A 20,016-nucleotide genomic window follows, 5' to 3' on the forward strand; every position below is an offset into this window, starting at 1 on the left:
GTTAGTAGCAGCAGCTTTCCACCTAAAATTGCCTAAGACAGAGACCCCACCCTTTCTATTTTAGGCTGTGCCATGTGGCATGAGGGATCTTAGTTCCCTGACCAGGGATCAAACCCAGGCCCCCTTCATTGGGAACTCAGACTTAACCACTGGTCCACCAGGGAAGTCCCCTTTCACTTTTTTTTAATAAGCAAAGGTGATGCTACTAGCTTCAAGAAAATTGCTCCAGCCACCTATAAACATCATTATTTAACGAAGAGAGAGGCTGTTTTGTTACCCACTATTGGTTTCCATACAGGATATACGCTGTCTGATCTTCCAGACCCAACCTCAGTCCTTCTTCTCTACCCTGCTCTGTGCTCTCGGAAGCTGACCCTGAGGACTCCCTCCCCTTCTGTCTTCTTTTAGGACCAGCCAAGTGGAAGACATCAGCAGGAGATTGGAGGTTGAAGGACAGATGGTCAGAAGAATAGCTTCTTTGTATTTAGGGTTTATTAAAATGCTCATGATTTCAACCACTTGATAAAAAGCACTTGAAATAGGAAGAGATGAATATTTCTTTAATATGATAGAATATATCTATGTCATTCCCAAGATAAGCATTCTGCTTGATGGGGAAATGCTAGAGGTAGGAATAAGACAGAAGAGCTAGCTACAACCTTTATTAGTTAAAATTTTCCATAAGATACTAGCAATCATAGACAAAATAAAGACTTCAAATATAAAAAAATGGGAAAGAAAAAAAAACTTGCTATGTGCAGATGATAAGATTTTATCTTGATAAGCCCAATAAAAACTATTATAAATAATAAGAGAATTCAGTAAATTAGAAGGATGCAAAATTAATATATAGAAACCAACTGATCTCACATATACAAACAATAACTATTAGAAGATAGAAGGATAAAGGACATTATTTAAAGTATTAACAAAAAAGAGAAAATACCTAGGAATAAATTTAACAAATATGCACAAGACCTATATGTAGAAAACTTAAAAGAAAAAAAGGGATCAGGGACTCCAAAAAAAAGATTTGAGCAAGTAGAAGACATAACTGGATAGGAAAATAAAAAATTGTTAAAGTGTTACTTATCTCAGAGCTACTTTAAAATTTTAACACAGTTCCAATAAAATGCCAATTTTTTTCCTTTTGAAGTTGACAAAATAGTCTTCAAATTTATATTGGAGACAGGGGTAGGATAACCAGGAAAATTCTGAAAAGAAGAGAAATATGTTCATCTGTGTGTGAGAAAAGCTCAGATATGAGAACACATTATAAAGCCTCAGTAATTAAAACACTGTGGGACTAGTCCATAAATGAATATACAGATGAATGGAACAGATGAGAGTGTTCTGCATGCGTGCATGCTAAGTTGCTTCAGTAGTGTCTGACCCTATGTAACTCTATGGACTGTAGCCCACCAGGCTCCTCTGTCCATGGGATGCTCTAGGCAAGTATACTGGAGTGGGTTGCCATGACCTCCTCCAGTGGATCTTTCAATCCAAGTATCAAATCAATGTCTCTTATGTCTCCTGCATTGATCAGCGGGTTCTTTACCACTAGCGCCACCTGAGAAGCCCCAAGAGTGTTCTGATACAGACCCAGACAGAAAAAGGAAGTAGCATATGATAAATCACCAGGAAAAAGAGCAGCTGTTCAACAAATGGTATTGGTATACTGAATAATCATCTGGAATAAAACTGGATCTACACTTCACACTGTACAATAAAATACAAAGAAATAATATATTTCAGTGTAAAAAAATCATACTAAAATTACTAAAAGAAAACTATGAAAGAATTTCTTTATAACCTTGGAAGGTCTTGATAAATGTGACTCAAAATACAGAAGCCATTTAAAAATTTATAAAGTCAATTATGTAAAAATTTTTTTTAAATTCTGTGTGGATATATATATATATATATATATATACACACATATATTATATATATATCACCATAATTAAACAAACCAGGAAAAAGTATTTTCAAGTCATATTGCAAAATACTAATATCCCTTATATACAGAGCACTACTAGAAATAAATAAGAACAAAAAAATAGACAACCCAATAGAAACGTGGGGAATGGAAATCAATAAATAATTAACGAGTTCTGGTACCAATTCCAGTGTGTGTGTGTGTGTGTGTGTGTGTGTGTGTGTATGTGTGTGTGTGTGTGTGTGTAGGGGGCAGATTCTTATATCAACAAACTGACTGTCCTACAATTCAGCTCAGTTCTGACACTACCTACCCAGAGGTAACATTAGATCGGGTGGTTAAGTGTTTAATCCAAGACGGTTCATTTTCCACTTCAGAGATCAGCAGCAAGTCCAAGTTGTCACTTGTGCTTCTAAAGAAGGGCTATAGATTGGAATTTCCAGTGCTCCCCTCTTTGGATTTGATTCATTTGGTAGAGTAGCTTACAGAATTCAGATAAATTGGATTACTGGTTTACTGTAAAAGAAGATAACTCAGGAACAGCCAGATGGAAGAGATGCATAGGGTAAATTATGGGGAAAGGTTGAGGAACTTCCACGCCCTCTCTAGGCTCACTACTGTCCCTAAATCTCCATGTGTCACCAATCCCAAAAGATCTCTGAATCTCTTCTTTTGGGTTTGAATGGAGGCTTCATTACATAGACATGACTGACTAAATTATCTTCCATTCGTGATTTAACTCGACCTCCAGCCCCTTTCCCCTCCCGGGACATGCAGAAACAAGTTCCAACCCTCTGATCACATCATTGGCTCTCCTTTCAACCAGCCCTCAATCTTAGGTGCTTTCTAAAAGTTGTCTTGTTAACATAGCATGATACACGTTTACTGCTACCACCACTTAGGGAATTCCAAGGGTTTTAGGAGCTCTGTGCCAGAAAAACAAATATATATTTCTCATTATAAATCACAATATCATAACAACTCATAGAGAAGTTCATAAACATATGAAAATATATTCAAATTCTTACATAAGATAAATGCAAATTAAAGCTATGCTGATATATAATTTTTCACATATCAGTTCAGTTCAGCCATTCAGTCTTGTCCGACTCTTTTTGACCCCATGAACCACAGCACACCAGGCCTCCCTGTCCATCACCAACTCCTGGAGTTCACCCAAACTCATGTCCATCGAATCGGTGATGCCATCCAACAATCTCATCCTCTGTTGTCCCCTTCTCCTCCTGCCCTCAATCTTTCCCAGCATCAGGGTCTTTTCAAATGAGTCAGCTCTTCGCATCAGGTGCCCAAAGTATTAGTTTCAGCTTCAACATCAGTCCTTCCAATGAACACCCAGGACTGATCTCCTTTAGTCTGATTGTCTTTGTATGATTGTAAATTGTAACAAGTCCATGGAGGTTAATTTGGCAAGACCAGTCAGTCTTATAAGCACATATACCCTTTGACTCAACAATCTCTTCTAATCGAATATATTCTATGAATAGATTTGACACATAAAATGATGGAGGTGCAGGTTATTAATTGAAGCATTACTTGTAATACCAAGATTAGAAATAGTCCAATGACCATCAATAAAATACCTGTTAAATAAATCATGATACATTCATATCTTGAGTTGGCAAAAAATTTTGCTCAGTTTTCTTTCCATAAGATGTTATAGGAAAATCTGAATGAACTTTTTGACCACCCAGTATAAGGGCTTCCCAGGTGGTGCTAGTGGTAAAGAGCCCACTTGCCAATATAGGAGACTCAAGTTCAATCCCTGGGTCAGGAAGTTCTCCTGGAGAAGGAAATGGCAACCCACTCCAATATTTTTGCCTGGGAAATCCCATGGACAGAAGAGCCTGGTGGGCTACAATCCATGGGATCATAAAGAGTCAGACTTGACAGAAGCAACTTAGCTCTCAGTATACTAAGTGACTTCCTGGTAGCAGCTGGTAAAGAATCCACCGGCAATGCAGGAGACCCCGGTTCAGTTTCTGGGTCAGGAAGATCTCCTGGAGAAGGAATAGGCTACCTGCTCCAGTCTTCTTGGGCTTCCCTGGTGGTTCAGATGGTAAAGAATCCACCTGCAATGCGGTAGACCTGGATTCGATCTCTGGATTGGGAAGATCCCCTGGAGGAGGGCATGGACACTTACTCCAGAATTTTTGCCTGGAGAATCCCCATGGGCAGAGGAGCCTAGTGGGCTACAGTCCATGGGCTCGCAAAGAGTCGGACATGACTGAGCAATTAAGCACACCATACTAATGGAAAATTATACAGCTATAAAAAAATAGAAATAAAAAAGAAAGATAATGAGGATATGCTCTATATTGTACTGATACAGAAAAATTTCCAAGATATATTTAAGGAAAAATGCAAGATACAGAGCAGTATGCACTATCCACTACATTTTATGTGATAAAAAGAAAAAATAATACATTGAAGTATATGCTTATATATACATAAGCTACTGTGAAATAATATCCAAGAGACCAGTAACAGTAGATTGGGAGGAGAAAAGGGTAGGAGATCTAATGAATGGGAGATAGGGAAGGAAGAGACTTTCACATTTATAGTTTTTAAATATTTGAGTTATGAGTATATATTATTCAAATATTAATATGTAAATAGGCCTTTCCTGTGGTGATGCAGTGGTAAAAAACTTGCCTGCCAATGCAGGAGACACAAAAGACGTGGGTTCGATCCCTGGGTTGGGACGATCCCCTGGAGGAGGGCATGGCAACCCACTCCAGTTTTCTTGCCTGGGAAATCCCATGGACAGAGGAGCCTGGCGGGCTACCGTCCGTGGGGTCACAGAGAGTCGGACACGACTAAAGCAACTGAGCATACGGTGCTTGCTTTAAAATATCAAACAATTCAGAAATACACAAGGTAGGAAGTAAACGTTCCCCTACTCCTATACCTACCACTCAGAGAAAAACCAGTGCCAACAATTTAGTCATTGAGAAGCAGGTAGGAAAGTTTTTTTTTAAAGCATGTATTAAGCAAGGAAAGCATTATTTTTTGAGTCCCTGAAATCATGTAGTTGTGACAGTGCCAGCTCTGCTTATACCAAATATAAGTAGCTAAGATCAATATTGATCTCCTTTTACAGGCTCAGAGTGAACCACTGGCCTTATATAGCGTATTCAATCCCATATGTAGAATTGAGGTTGGAAAATATTTCTGAATTAAGGGCGATGTAAAAGTGAATGGTAGAGATCATTAGCTATTGGACCAAGTGTTATGTGGTTTGGAAATTAAGACATTAATATTTCAGCAAATGAAAATGTTTATGCAGTCTTCAAATTCTTGGCAGTAGTACCAGAGAATTTAGCCAGCAAGGGCTCCTAAGTTACAAACTTAAAGAGTTGCAAAGAACACTAAGAATTATTCCTTATTTTCCACTGCCATTATTAAAAATTATTTATAATATTTTGTAACTGGAATCTGACATTCCCTTATAATAAAGCAAAGCTCATGTTACAGAGTCTCCTTCAAGGTCATGTTCGTTTGACTCAGAAAATTCCATGGTGAGTAGAAAATGAATGTTACAAGTATCTAACAAAAAATGTACAAAAATGTACAGCCTCCCTATTTCAACATAAATACCAAGGTCTTAGCCAAACCAGCAGCTGATATTTTTAATTCATGTGCTCCAACACAACAAAATATTTTCTACAAAATACTCTTATACAATGTACTGTCTTTCCTGTCATCTTCTTATAAAAGCAGTGCTTTGATGTTGGAAGAAAATTTAGAAATCAACAAGTCTATTCATGCAATCATTCATTCATTTAACACATATTTATCAAGAGTCTCCCGTATCAAGTTAAATAAAATATACTAGGGATAAAACAAAATAGCAAAGTCTCTAGCCCTTGAAGACCTTAAGTCTAAGCCAACTCCTTTATTGTCATTTTGAAGAATCTCTAGGTCTTCCAAGTTCAGACCAGTTCTTTTTTATTATGCCCAAATATCAAACATTTATGAAAAGAACTTAATAGTTTATGTTTATAAATTAGCAGTGGTCTATTATTGCTTCAGTGTTTTTCACATCCTAATTTTTTGGTTTAGGGTTATCATTTCATCTTCACGAGTAACTTTAAATATATACATTATGCCAGTTAACTTCACAACAACCTCATTTCACAGATGAGAAAAACAGATTCAGTAAGATAAATCAACTTTCCCAGAATCACAGAGCAAGTTAAGTAAGTGAACCCAGATCTATCTGTCTCTAGTGCTTATATTGCCTCTGTCATAGTACCCAGGAGAATTTTTTAAATTCTAGAGAAAGCGTTACAAGTACTGAGGCTTTCAGAGCATACGGCTGTTAAACTCAACATTCATGAAACTAAGATATGGCATCCAGTCCCATCACTTCATGGCAAATAGATGGATAAATAATGGAAACAGTGACAGACTATTTTCTTGGGCTTCAAAACCACTGGGGACATTGACTGCAGCCATGAAGTTAAAAGACACTTGCTACTTGGAAGGAAAGTTATGATGAACCTAGACAGATTAAAAAAAAAACAGAGACATCACTTTGCCAGCAAATGTCCATATAGTCAAAGCTATGTTTTTTCCAGTCATGTATGGATGTGAAAGTTGGACCATAAGGAAGGCTGAGCGCTGAAGAATTGATGCTTTTGAACTGTGGTGTGGAGAAGACTCTAAGAGTCCCTTGGACTGCAAGGAGATCCAACCAGTCCATCCTAAAGGAAATCAACCCTGAATATTCATTGGGTGGACTGATGCTGAAGCTGAAGCCCCAATACTTTGGCCACCTGATGCAAAGAGTTGACTTATTAGAAAAGATCCAAATGCTGGGAAAGACTGAGGGCAGGAGGAGAAGGGTGTAACAGAGGATGAGACGGTTGAATGGCATCACCAACTCAATGGACATGAGTTTGAGCAAACTCCAGGTGATAATGAAGGACAGGGAATCCTGGTGTGCTACTGTCCATGGGGTGGCAAAGAGTAAGCAACTGAACAACAAGATATAGATATACACACACACACACACACACACATACATATACCCACAATGAAATACTGCTCAGCCACAAAAAAGAATGAAAATTTTGCCATTTGCAGCAACATGGATGGACTTGAATGGTATTACACTAAGTGAAATAAGTCAGAGAAAGACAAATACTATATGCTATCACTGATATGTATAATCTGAGAAATACAACAAACTAGTGAATATAACAAAAAAGGAAGCAGACTCACAGATATAGAGAACAAACTACTGTTATCAGGGAAGGGAATGGGGTGGGGCTAAATAGGGGTAAGGGATTAGGTACAAACTATTATGTAGAAAATAAGCTTTAAGGTATATTGTACAACACTATGGATATAGTCAATATTTAATAACTGTAATAGCTATATTTATGGACTGGTGCCTCAGAGGGCAAAGAATCTGCCTGCAATGCAGGAGACCCAGGTTCAATTCCTGGGTCAGGAAGATCCTCTGGAGAAGGGAATGGCAACCCACTCCAGTATTCTTACCTGGAGAATTCCATGGACAGAGGAGCCTGGCGGGCTACAGTCCATGGGGTTGCAAAGAGTTGGACACAACTGAGTAACTAACACTTTCACTTATAGACTATAACCTTTAAAAATTGAGAATCCCTATATTGTATACCTGTAATATATAATATTGTATATCAACTATACTTCAATCTTTTTTAAAGTACACAATGTTATTTGATTTTTAAATTCTCTGATGCTTTATATATAATTTCTTGAAAAAAAGTACTCTATAATGGTAAACACAATGTACTTCTGAGTGTCTGAAGACCATAAAATTACACCGTATCATTGTCAGTTTCAATCATTATAATACTCAGCAGTAAAATGATCACTGTTCAAATAAAGTTGGTCATTTCCTATTATATTCCTTGTTTTTGTTTGTTTGTTTGTTTGGCTGCACTGGTCTTTGCTGCAGTGTTCAGGCTTAGCTGTCCCACAACATGTGGAATCTTAGTTCCCCCACCAGGGATTGAACTCACATGCCCTGCATTGGAAGGAGGATTCTTAGCCACTGGACCACTAGGGTAGTCTTCATATCCTTTTACCTTTTAATCCTTGAACTTTCCTATAGCCTTATCTTTCATTTATTTGAACTGCTTTTCTCTTCATCTTTTGAATGCCCATATGAAACCTACTATATCTTTAATTATCTTATAATATTTTTATATTATATTATTATTACATTTATTATGAGGTATCTGACTTTTCTTCTGTTAGCCATGTTGATGTCAATCCTTTCCTCATACCTGCTCTCCTGAAATTAAGCTTTCTAAGAGGTAATAGATTCACATTATAGTAAGTGATTAATGCATAACTCACTCAGAATAGGATATAGACTGTTGCAATCATAAAGGTGATCTGTAGAAAAAATTATAATTTTGATAAAGTCCAGTGATCAAATCTGACATTGATTGGCAGTTTGCTTTGAAGATCTTGGGCCATGAAATCTGAATTGTATTCCCTAGAGTAATATTCTTCACCTATGAGCCACTAACAATCAAATACAGGTTTCTAGGGGCCCTTATAATTTCTTTTCTATGTATTTATAGACTTAGATCAATAGGAGAGGGTTGGTAAACAACAATCAAGAAAGAAAAACAAATACATGGAAATGTTAAATTGAATTTCAATGTGAAAATTATGGCAAGGCTTTAATGTATCCCAATAGCATTATATTATGGTTCACCCTTTGAAGTTAAATGAGGTGCATGGCAAAAATTATAGGATAGCTCAGAGTTCCTACATCGTTTGATTATTCACAAAGAATTGGTTGGTGTCTTGGGACTAGCTTGGCCTAGTGAAAAAAACACAGGTTTGGAATGAATTAAACCTAGGATTTCAGGGAATCCTCTGATGGGCCAGTGGTTAGGATTCCTTGCTTCCACTGCAAGAGACAGGGCTTCGATCCCTCATTGGGAAGCTAAAATCTCTCACACCTTGTGGAGTGGCCAAAAAACCCAAACCAAAACAAACAAAAAAAACTCCTAGGATTTCACCTGAACTCTGGTGTGGAACCTTAGCCAAGCTACTGAATCATGGAACTGTGTGTCTTAGCCAAGTTACTATACTCGATTGTGCTCAGATTTATCACCTGTAAAATGGCTGTTGTAAAGATTAGTAATAAAACATGTAAGGTGCCTGGAAGTAGAGCCTCATACATAGTCTGTGCTCAGTCAAGTCTCACATGGGCACCTTGAACAGTAGACCCAATGCTTTTTTTTTATTAAATTGAATAGACTATTAGGAGATTAAGTGTTGGTATCATATGACCTTCTTCCTGGAGTGGACAATTGAAATTGAAAGGACCTATTTTTTGCTGCTGACTGTACAGTAGTTACTTCCCCAACATACTAGAAGGGGCACACTTTAACAAGAAGTGTCTCTGTAATGTTCCTTTATGGAGAAGTCTATGGTGTGCAGAAAAAAACTTCCTCTATTTTATAAATCAGTATTTTCACAAAAAAATCTATTTATTTGGTGTTTAGGACCCCATTTAAAAAACAATAAAATTGCAGTGCCTTTTCAGAATGGTAGTTAGTAGATGATTTTAACCAATTTGATTAAAATTGTACGTGGTAACAACTAGGGTTTCAAAAGGAGAGGAAAAAAAAGAGATAGGTAATATTTGTTGCTTCTCAGTATGGCGCAGGAACCACGAGTGGGTCCATCAATGCATGGTGAGTGGAAGAAATTCAGAGGTACCAGCTGAAAGTAAAATCTTAGTATTCTGTAGTTTTTTTAAAAAAAAAACTCAAATTCGCACTAAGGTGCATATTTTATATTTTCTGGATTTTATATATCATGTAAATCAACAGTCAAGATATTTTCATACCATAGCTGTTTGATTTACCTCTAACAGTAAAGTTTCCAATAATGAAGCATATTGTAGGGATACATCCCTTCCTTTCAGTCAACATATAAAAAACATTATATTACACATTAAAATTGTTGCACCACGAAAAGATAGTCATCATCTTTAGTCATTGGGAGATGTCAATTTAATGAAAATTATATACATATGCCCATATTTATTAATAATTACATGTGTCACATATACATGTGTGCATATATATACTATATATTAAATATATTATATATTAATTATAATATATATTAATAATACCAAGTAATCTTGGAAGGGATATGGAGGAACTGAGACTCTTAGTAAGTTGCCAATGGAAATGTAAAATGGTATAAACACTTAGGAAAAGGTCTAGCATTTCTTATAAAAGTTAATCATGCTCCTACTGTATGACCCAGCTATTCTACTAAGTATGTACCTGAAAGAAATGAAATGTATATCTACACAAAGACTTACACATGCATGTTTCACAACTTTAAAAATGCAAATAACCCAGTATAGTATCAACATGTGAGCAGATGGACAAACAGAAGTATATCCTCCAATGAATATTACTCTACAATAAAAAGGAACTAGCTGTGGATACCAGAGAAGGCAATGGCATCCCACTCCAGTACTCTTGCCTGGAAAATCCCATGGGCGGAGGAGCCTGGTAGGCTGCAGTCCATGGGGTCGCTAGGAGTCAGACACGACTGAGCGACTTCACTTTTCCTTTTCACTTTCATGCATTGGAGAAGGAAATGGCAGCCCACTCCAGTGTTCTTGCCTGGAGAATCCCAGGGACGGGGGAGCCTGGTGGGCTGCCATCTATGGGGTAGCACAGAGTCGGACACGACTGAAGGGACTTAGCGGCAGCAGCAGTAGCAGCAGCTATGGATACATGCAACAACATATATGAACCTCAATTATGCAGAGCAAATTAAGCTAGATTTAAAAAAGAGTACATATTGTACAATTCCATTGATAATATTCTAGAACATGCAAACTAATTAATAGTTGCAAAAAGTAGATCACTGGTTGCCTAGAGATGGGGTGGGGAAACAGAGAGAAGCAGGAATTAAAGGAGACATGAACAAATTTGGGGGGATAATACTTACATTCATTATTTTAATTGTTGATGGCTTCACATATATATATATAAACATCAAATTGTATACTTTAAATTTATGCCACTTACTACATGTTGATTATACCTCAATAAAACTGTCTTACAAAAAAATCATTGTGTTGATTTTTCTTTTTTTTTTTTTGCATTTCATCATTTATTTAATGTTTAAGCTCTTGCACTAGATTTTTACAAGTTGGTGAACACTGACAAATTATTTCTCCACAGTACTATAACCACATGTTCCTGGACAGTATAAATAAATGGTTGAGCTAATGTTAATACACATCATCATTTTATCAATTACTTAATAAAACAAATTGTCAAGTATCCAAATATTAAGTTACACAGCTCAAAAGGTATATAAAATATTAAATGTCTGCTCAATTCATTAGCAGAAACCCACTTTTTTTTTTGCAAGAGAGGCTGGGAATCACACTTCAAACAAAACTAAGTTGGTAAACAACTTCAGGTAAGTATGGAAAAAATTACAATAATTTCAGAAATTTTGACTAAAAATTGTTTTAGTTACAATAAACAACCTATTTCTACCTTTTAAGAAATACTGACTAAATTAAAGTACATATTCTACATGTTCTGCACAAGACAAAGGCAATGTTTTACTAAAAATACTTAATAGCCCCCTCTCATTCTTTTCTCAGGCCCTCCCTGTAAGCTGCACCCCAAAGTGCAAACATTAAAATAAACTGTAAGGCTTTTGTCTGGAGACATTGAAGACATGTGCTTCTGTACAATGTAGATTTTCAAAATGGAGGCCTTCTACAATGCAAAATGAGATTTATAGGAAGATATTAAATAATCACTGTAAAACTTGGTTAATTAAAAAGGGAGCAAATCTGATGTATACTGGTATGAGTGTGGGAGATGTAAACATATTGTGAGCAAACCTCATAGGCCCTACTTTTTATGTCTGAAATGATGCAAGGAATAAACCACACAAGGTCCAGAGTGTTCATAGTTCCTGGGATTTATTCTATATGATACTAAAAATATACAAGTATTGTGCTGGGTATTTTGGCACCTAAGCTTTCTAAATTTCTTACATATTGATAAGATTCTGGCATGGAAACAGATTTAAAGATACAACTCAATACTGCATGATTTCAGGAAAGGTCAACTGGTACAAATGACAAGCACATTTTAAATGCAGAACAGCATGAATTCTTTACTTGTATCCAAATAGGTTGATCATAACCTGAACAGAGTCTGCAATTCTGCCAGGCTTGTGGCCTGGTAAAACTGCTCTTCAACACTCCTATGGAAGCTTCATTAGTCTTATTCACCAAGTCAACAGGCTATCTACTATGTACAACAAATTCCATCCTGTCTCAGGTTCCACTTCTAAGCAATGGCATCACACACCCTGGTTTTATTGAATGCAACAGTTGTTTCTATGCCCAATGGAGTCTTTGTAGCGCAGCCGTATTTTAGGATGATACTTCTCCAAATTCAAAAGTTGCTTGCTGTTAAAAGTTCCTCGCCACTTTTGTCTTAGGAACTGTGCTGCATCTTCATACTTCATTCCACCTTCAGTTAATGCTAGGTGATAAGCTCTGGAGCTCTGCCAAGGCCTGCAACACAGGGAACAGCAATACAACAACCAAGGTCTTCACGAAACTTAATTTTCACAAGACTTAACCAATCGTCAACAATCTGGTTAGATGGTGGTGCGCCATCATCAAAAGGCCAATTGAGCACACGGATGCCTTCTTTCTCCACAAGGAGTAGTGTCGTAAGTTGCTTCACATACTCTTACTACTGTGGAACTTCTTAAGTTCCTCTCCAAATTTGTTTAAGGTCGCATTAGTTGGGTTGTGTGTAGTAAGAAATCTCATGTTCTTGTATGTAACTTCTACAGGAGCTGGGAGGTTCATTCGAGCTATGTTAATTTAGTTAACTCAGTAGGGATATGAAACAATTAAAAAAATTGAATACAGAAATGATACAAAGAAACGGAGTCACCTTCAATATACTCCACTTTAAATTCTCAGTGCTTTTGAGTATGAAGTTGGGAGTAATGAATGGATGAACCTCTTAACAAGAAGCAGCAATTCTTCAATCCAGTAATACTGAGGCAACAGAAAGGAAGAGTACTGAGGTCTACCCCATCTAGGTCAAAACTCTTGTAAAAAATGCTCTGTGGATTTCAATTCAACACTTCTGTGTCCAGGTTAACCAGTCTTCTGGGGGCTCCTTGGTGGAGCAGTAATGAATTTCTGCAGTTCACCTGTCTGCACAGAGGTTGTGCTGTGCCTGGCAGTAAACTCCCTGTCCAGAAACTCCATAAATGTGTGACCAAGAACACCACAGAACTGAGGAATATATCTACTCATTGAAAATTGTGGCCTAATCATACAGCCGGTCCGAGGCTGTGGCGGCGGTGGGCACGGGCAGCGGCAGGGCGGGGGGGGCGGCGGAGATACCTAAGTCCTGATTTTTCTTAAAAATGAAGAATCAACTGTGTCCCTCTGCCATTAAGTTGGATAGACTACCCTTTTGTGGCATTCACCACTTACTGGCTATGGTCAATTGTAAAGTTTTATTACTGGACTATAAGGACTTTGAGAGTAGAATCCAAGTTTGACTCATCTTGGTCTTCCCTCTAACCCCCAGCATGGTACCCTTCATCAACTGTTACTTTTTAAATGAGTGAATTATCTGGATAATGTTTGGCAAAACATCTCAGAAAACATTTTTTCCTGAGTTCCCTAATTAACCCTTGCCATTCTTTTAAACACCCATCAGACAGCAAATCTGCATGCTTAAAAACTTTAGAGCCAGAGTGACCTGCTCAGCTACTTGCTAACTGCTTGACCATAAATAAAATTAGCTAGCCTCTCTAAGCCTCCTTTTCCTCATTTCTAAAGAGGATAGTAATATACCTATGGGCTTCCAAGGTAGCTCAGTGGTAAAGAATCCGCCTGCTAACACGGTGGATCCCTGGGTGCAGAAGATCCTCTGGAGGAGGAAATGGCAACCCACTCCAGTATTCTTGCTTGTAAAAGCCTGTGGACAAAGGAGCCTGGTGGGCTATAGTCCATGGGATTGAACAGTCAGACAGGGCCGAGCATGAGCACAATAATATACCTATGTCATTGGTTTTCTGAAAGGATTAAATGAAACAGTCCATATAAAGTGCATGGCCCATAGTGTAAACTCAAAAAGGCAAGTGAATTCATACATTTACCATCACAGACTTTTGAAATAGTTTATAAACTCCAAATACTGAAATAATTTATTTTTCATCAGAAGAAAGAAAATGTCATGAACTAGTACCTGAATCTTTTGAGGAGAGAGAGCTCTAAACTGACATTAAAGTTACCTGCATGTTAGGCTTTTTAAGAAGCATACAACCAGAGAAATTTAATTTGTTGGAAGAAGTAGAAGGGTTGCAATAGCTTGCAGTCTTGTCAGTACATTTTATACCTTGTTCTTAGACCTTTCCATTAAAACAGAAAAATTAAAACCTTGTCATTACACAGAGAGGCTGAAGTTCCAAATAGCCCATTTAGTTTCTTCTTACACTTCACGTTGAGGTTCTTACATGTGGAAATCCTGTTATCATATTTGTTTGCAAGCTTTCTCTCTAGTGAAAAATACTTTATCATTCAGCCTATGGGGAATTAATTAAACAGAATGTGGAAAAACGTAATCTTCAGGGACCTCTGCTGTGGGTACTCTCAGTAAATACAGTGCAGCCAAGGGACTCTGCAGAGATCTGACCTAGAGTGGACAGAGTTCTGGGCTTTAGGTCCAGCTGGTTTGAAATAAAATAATTTTCTTGAGCCTTGAGCAACTCATTTCATTGTTTTGCAGTCTTTTGATTTATAATATGGGGACTAATCACATAGTCATGATTTATAAGGAATGTTTATAAAACATATGGAATAATTATTATTAATAAACTAGGTTATTAACCTCTTCCAAAAATAAGATGCTGACATGTAAATAACATTTGTACCTGATGCTTTAGTTCTGGTTCACTGCTAGATATGCCTTCAAAAGTCCAAATCAATTTGTCTTGCTGGAAGAACATAAGTGTTCTTTTACTCCTGGCTCTGCCAAAAGCTAGTTCTGTGCTCACTGGTAACCACTTCACCTCCTCAATTTCTTCAAATACAAAAGTAGAGAGCTGGACTAGATCAGGGAGGGAAAACACATGATATATATTGATATTCCTATCTGTCTGTGCCCATGGCAGACATTATTAGTCAATCACTGAAATTTTTCTACCCAAATTAGGAAGCTGCTTCTGAATTCTTTTCAGCAAAACCTTGTAGACAGCCACTACCCATCAATTAGAGTTAGCAACCAAAGTAAAACATACTTGCCATCTTTGAGACAGAGTCTCTTTAAGGGGTCTTTTAATTCCAGTATTACTCAAAGGTCAAAGTGAGAGTCTGCTCCAGAAAGAGGTATGTTGGCATATCTTACTTCCCTTTTTCACATTCCAGCCTCTGAGTGTCAAAGACTTAGCAAGGCCTGTCCATGAGGATACTCTGCTCTTACATTACTGCATTTTGCCTTTTATTTGTCCAAAATGAAAACAGGTTAGTGGATTTCCCCCCAATTCTGAAAATACATACTGTAAATCTTTGAACAATCAACGAAAGTACAAAGATGAAAGTGAGAAGTATCTGATATTCAAAATCCATTATTAATATTTGGTAACCAGTCTTGCAGTCATAGCTCTAGGTGTGTTTTTCTGTACTCTAATTTCCCCATACAGCGTTATATATGAACAACTTTGCACATCACTTGGATCCCGCAGTTCCCTATGTACTCTTAACTTTCCATCTTTATCTGGGGGCTCCTATTCTGCAGAGCTAAACTTTGCAAATATAGCAGCAGATTGAAAGAGCAAAGGATCTTTAGACCCTTACTACAACTACGCTTAAAGATGTGGTCAAATTCTCCAGGCTCCTCTCTAGTAAACACAGAATGGAAACATTTGTAAATCTTGTGGTTAAAATTCAATTTGAAAATGAAATGGACCCAATGTCTTGGGAGAAAAGCAAATGTTCCTCCTTTACCCCTGTACCCTAACACCACTTTTTTTTTCTGCTTATTACTATAAAAGTAATATGTTTATTTAGGAAAATACAGGCAGGCAAAAATGAGAAAAAATAAAAAGCATTTGTAATTAATCAGAGTAATTGTGGTTAACATTTTGGAATGTGTATGTTTGTCTTTTTTTCCTATGCATATATTTTTATGTAGGTATCAACATGCATAATTCAAAAGCACTCTTTTAAACTTCCAGGTTTTTCTCTTTACACACTGCATTGCAGTTCCTGCAGAGAACTCATTCTACTGTGAGCAGGAAACCACACGAGTTAACACCGGCTTTGGTAACACACAGCTCTTTGTGTCAGTAGTTTGCACAAGGAGGTGTGCTCACCGAGGAACCAATGTTATGGGTGTGTTTCTAATACGCCTATCATTTTGAACACTACTGTACTGGAGTTTATCCACTGGGCGTGATGCTCCTGAAGTTCAAATTCCCTCAGCAGATATTCAGCAAGGATGTTACATAACTGGTATAAATGAGGTCATGTTAGGGCCAAAATCTCTGTATGCATTTATACCTCAATCTACTTAACTGATGGAATATCTGTGTTCCTTAAGTGTATCTGCATAAAGAGAATATCTCACCATCATCTGTCTAATGGTGTGATACTGATACATACTGTGATGAGGTGATTTACTTTGCATGTAGCAGTGAAGAAGGTGTAACATAGAAAAAATACCTTCTTCATTCACAGGGAGGTCAATTGCTCCCGAGGGTTTGAGACTCTTATTAAACTGCAAAGGAGAAACCTTGTCTTTGATATTCAGTATATGCTGTTTGGTTATCTATTGCTATGAAACAGACCACCCCAAAATGTAGTGGCTAAAAACAATCTATTATAATCTCTCACAATTCTTTGGGCTGACTGGGCTCACCCAGGCAATCTTCTGTGGGTCTTGCTTAGAGTCTCTCATACATGGTTGCAGTCAGATAGCAGCTGCGGCTGAGGTCTCCTGAGGTTCAACTGGGTGGCTAGAAGATCTAGTCTGGTTTCTTCACTCACATGTCTGGTGCCTTGGTTCACATAGCTGCTCTTTCCACTTGAAGTCTCATCCCCCAGGGCTTTTTCCACAGCCTCTCTTCCCACAAAGATAGTCAGACTTCTTACATGATGGCTGGCTTCTAAGATTGTAAAATTAAAAGCTGTCAGGCCCTTTTAAAGCTTAGGTGGGGACTTGGCCTAGTGTCACTTCCAGCCTCCTGTGACTTCACAGCAAGTCTCAGGGCCAGCCTTGATGCAATGTGGGGACTGCACAAGCAGAACAACACGTCAGGAGGGGTAGTTCATTCAGTGCCTTCTAGGGAAACTAGCTACTGGATCTGCTCCAATTTAGAATTTTAACAATAATGCCAAGGGAGTTTGGATACTTTCTTGGTGAAACATGGAGTACAATGAAAAGGAGTAAGCAGAGCGAAGAAGCCTCAAGGTGATGGAGGACTTTGAAAACAGTAGGTACTTTCTTGGGTCTTGCAAATTTGGCAGATGAGATCACGGAGAAGGTGAAATAAATGGGTCATTGCATCACTATTATCCAAACTTTGCATACTTGGAAGGCTTACCTGATGATGCTTGTTTTTTACGACAAATCCGGAACTAAGTACTACAACCTGGTCACACATCTGAAGCGTACCTGGAGGGTTCTCTTTCTAAGGATGGCAAAGAACTCAGATATAAATAGAAACATACACAGGTTAGTAGATGTGAAGCCAATTGAAGGGGAAAATAAAAGAGCAAGGAGAGCCTGACAGTAAAATAACTCCCATGGCAACAGGACAAGAAGGAAAAATCAGCATCCTAGAACTTCTCAGTGCATACTAACTGCGCCTTCATGGCACTATATTCAAGTTTAGAGGGCAAGGCCTAGTTTCTCACATGGATATGATCTTGCATCAGAGCTCTGCAAAGACCTGGAACCTCATTGATGTGGGTGGTCCGAGACTGGGGTTCCCTCCTCTTGTGCTGAATCACCATTTAATGCCAAACAGCTTTTTCTTAGCTGTTTGCTTAATTTTTCTTAAACATGTTCAGACTCTTATCATATTGTCCTCCTCCCTTTGAAAATATGTACTCTGCAGGTGCCTGAAATAATATACTCCCAGTAATTGCAGTTTTGCAAAAGTAAAGTTTATTTTATTCAGTCTAAACTCAACGGGAATTGGCTGCCCAACAAGGAAATACCAAATTTTATAAACCCTGGAGGGCAGCCATCATGTCCTGTATGACTTTGTTATCGCCTGCCTCCTGGGCTCACTGTCTACCTTCTCCATATACTAATTTTAATAAGTAACTTGAATTGTTAACAACATACTCTGGTGCCATTCTTTGACACAGAAATGTCATAATGTCTCTGCATGTTCCATGTCAGGTTCACTGTAAATCATTTCTCCTGAGTTTGTTGTTAGTGTGCAGATCATTTAGCAAGCTTCTCACTTAACAGCTGAAAGTTTAATTCATATTGAAGAAACTTACTTCAATTACAAGCAATTAATTTAGGCTTCACTTACCTTAAGAAATATTCAAACATATAAATCAACAGATAAATCCTGGGAGTGTCAAATTATGCAACCAGAGAAAGTAAGTTCTTTGCAGTTTTGGGGGCGTCGGTCTGCTGTAGTCAGGCTTTTATGGTTTTCTTTTTCTTTTTTTGGCGTCAGGTTTTTGAATGAAATAGTAAAACCAGTGCCAGGCACTGTCTACTCCACCTGGTTTTGCATAATTCTAAGAAGTCAGAAACTGAAAACCAGGCTTGTTAAAGAGCTAGAAAGAGTGCTATTGCATAAGAGAAAACAAAGCAAAACCATTTCTCTATTCTTTTTAAAATCATAAGATTTCACAATATTCCTGTTTTCAAGTACTTGAAGTTTGCTCTGGGCACTGATTACTTTTTAAATAATTTCTTTTAATGTGCAGTGAATAATACACATTCATTGTAGATTTAAAACATACTTAAAGTAACAAAGAGAAAAAAATCATTCAAGGTCCTGCAACTATTAATATTACTAGTAATATTTTGAAGAACGACTTTTTTCCCCCCTAGGTACATGTTTTCACAGAACGGGTCCACGCTACACAGTTTTATAACTTGTTTTTTCGCGTTTTTATTTTTAAAATCGTATCTTGAGTACGTGAAAACTTCTAGAGGTTATGACACGTTTGTAGTATCGAACGGGGTTAAAAATCGCCATCTATGGTGTGGCATGTGCACTCTGGTGGGAAGAGAACGCTCTCGGTGGGCCACATCGACCACTCTCCGATCCAAAGAGACGTCTCCGTTTGCCCTCGGCGACTGAAGCCTGGCGAGAGTGCAAGGCGTGGGAGTAAGTGGAGGGCGATCAGGGTGACTGCGAGCACGAGCTCCCCGCGCGGTCCACTTTCCCCCCGGGCCAGTCCCACTGGCCCCAGCCCCGGAGCGAGAGGGCAGCTCGCGGTGCGCTGGGCCCGGGTCCCGGCTTCCGGCCCCCACCCCGGGGCTGGCGCCACTCTCGGGCAGTGGGGAGAGATAAAGCCGGGCAAGGTTCTGCAAATCCAAAGCGGGGAGGCGCAGCTCCGATACCAGCGCCTTTGCCGGGTCTCCAGGCGTGTTTGTTTCAACTGTTTAAACTGTTTCAAAGCACCCGAACCCCAGCGACCTTCGGCAAACAACTCTTTATCCCGCGGGCGGGGAGCGACGGCTGCATTCGCCGGAAGAGCAAAGTGAGAGCGGAGACCGGGGAGCTACGGGGGCCCTCCTCCCGGCACTCTGCCCGCCCGCAGCCGCCCCCTGGGACCCCCGCCCGCAACTCTTTCCAGCCCCAGGACGGCCAACTTCTTGCGTCAGCCCCGGAGAGGGTGGGGGATTTTCGGAAGCCCTGCCCGCGCGGCCGGCTGGGGAAGGAAGGGCCCGGGCTCTTGCCCCGCCTTCGGGGGGCGGGAGGCGGAGCGGGGCGAGAGCCGGGTCGGCGACTCCGGCCAAGTCTGGGAGAAGCGA

At 38.8% G+C, this 20,016-nt stretch overlaps 1 pseudogene; it reads right to left on the minus strand.

Moving 5' to 3' along the window:
* Positions 1-11,082: 11,082 nt before the first annotated feature.
* Positions 11,083-12,857, minus strand: LOC110123241 (protein tyrosine phosphatase type IVA 1 pseudogene; annotated as a pseudogene).
* Between the last annotated feature and the right edge of the window lie 7,159 nt (positions 12,858-20,016).

The sequence above is a fragment of the Odocoileus virginianus genome, chromosome 13 (genome assembly GCF_023699985.2).
Source record: "Odocoileus virginianus isolate 20LAN1187 ecotype Illinois chromosome 13, Ovbor_1.2, whole genome shotgun sequence".
NCBI lineage: Eukaryota > Metazoa > Chordata > Mammalia > Artiodactyla > Cervidae > Odocoileus > Odocoileus virginianus.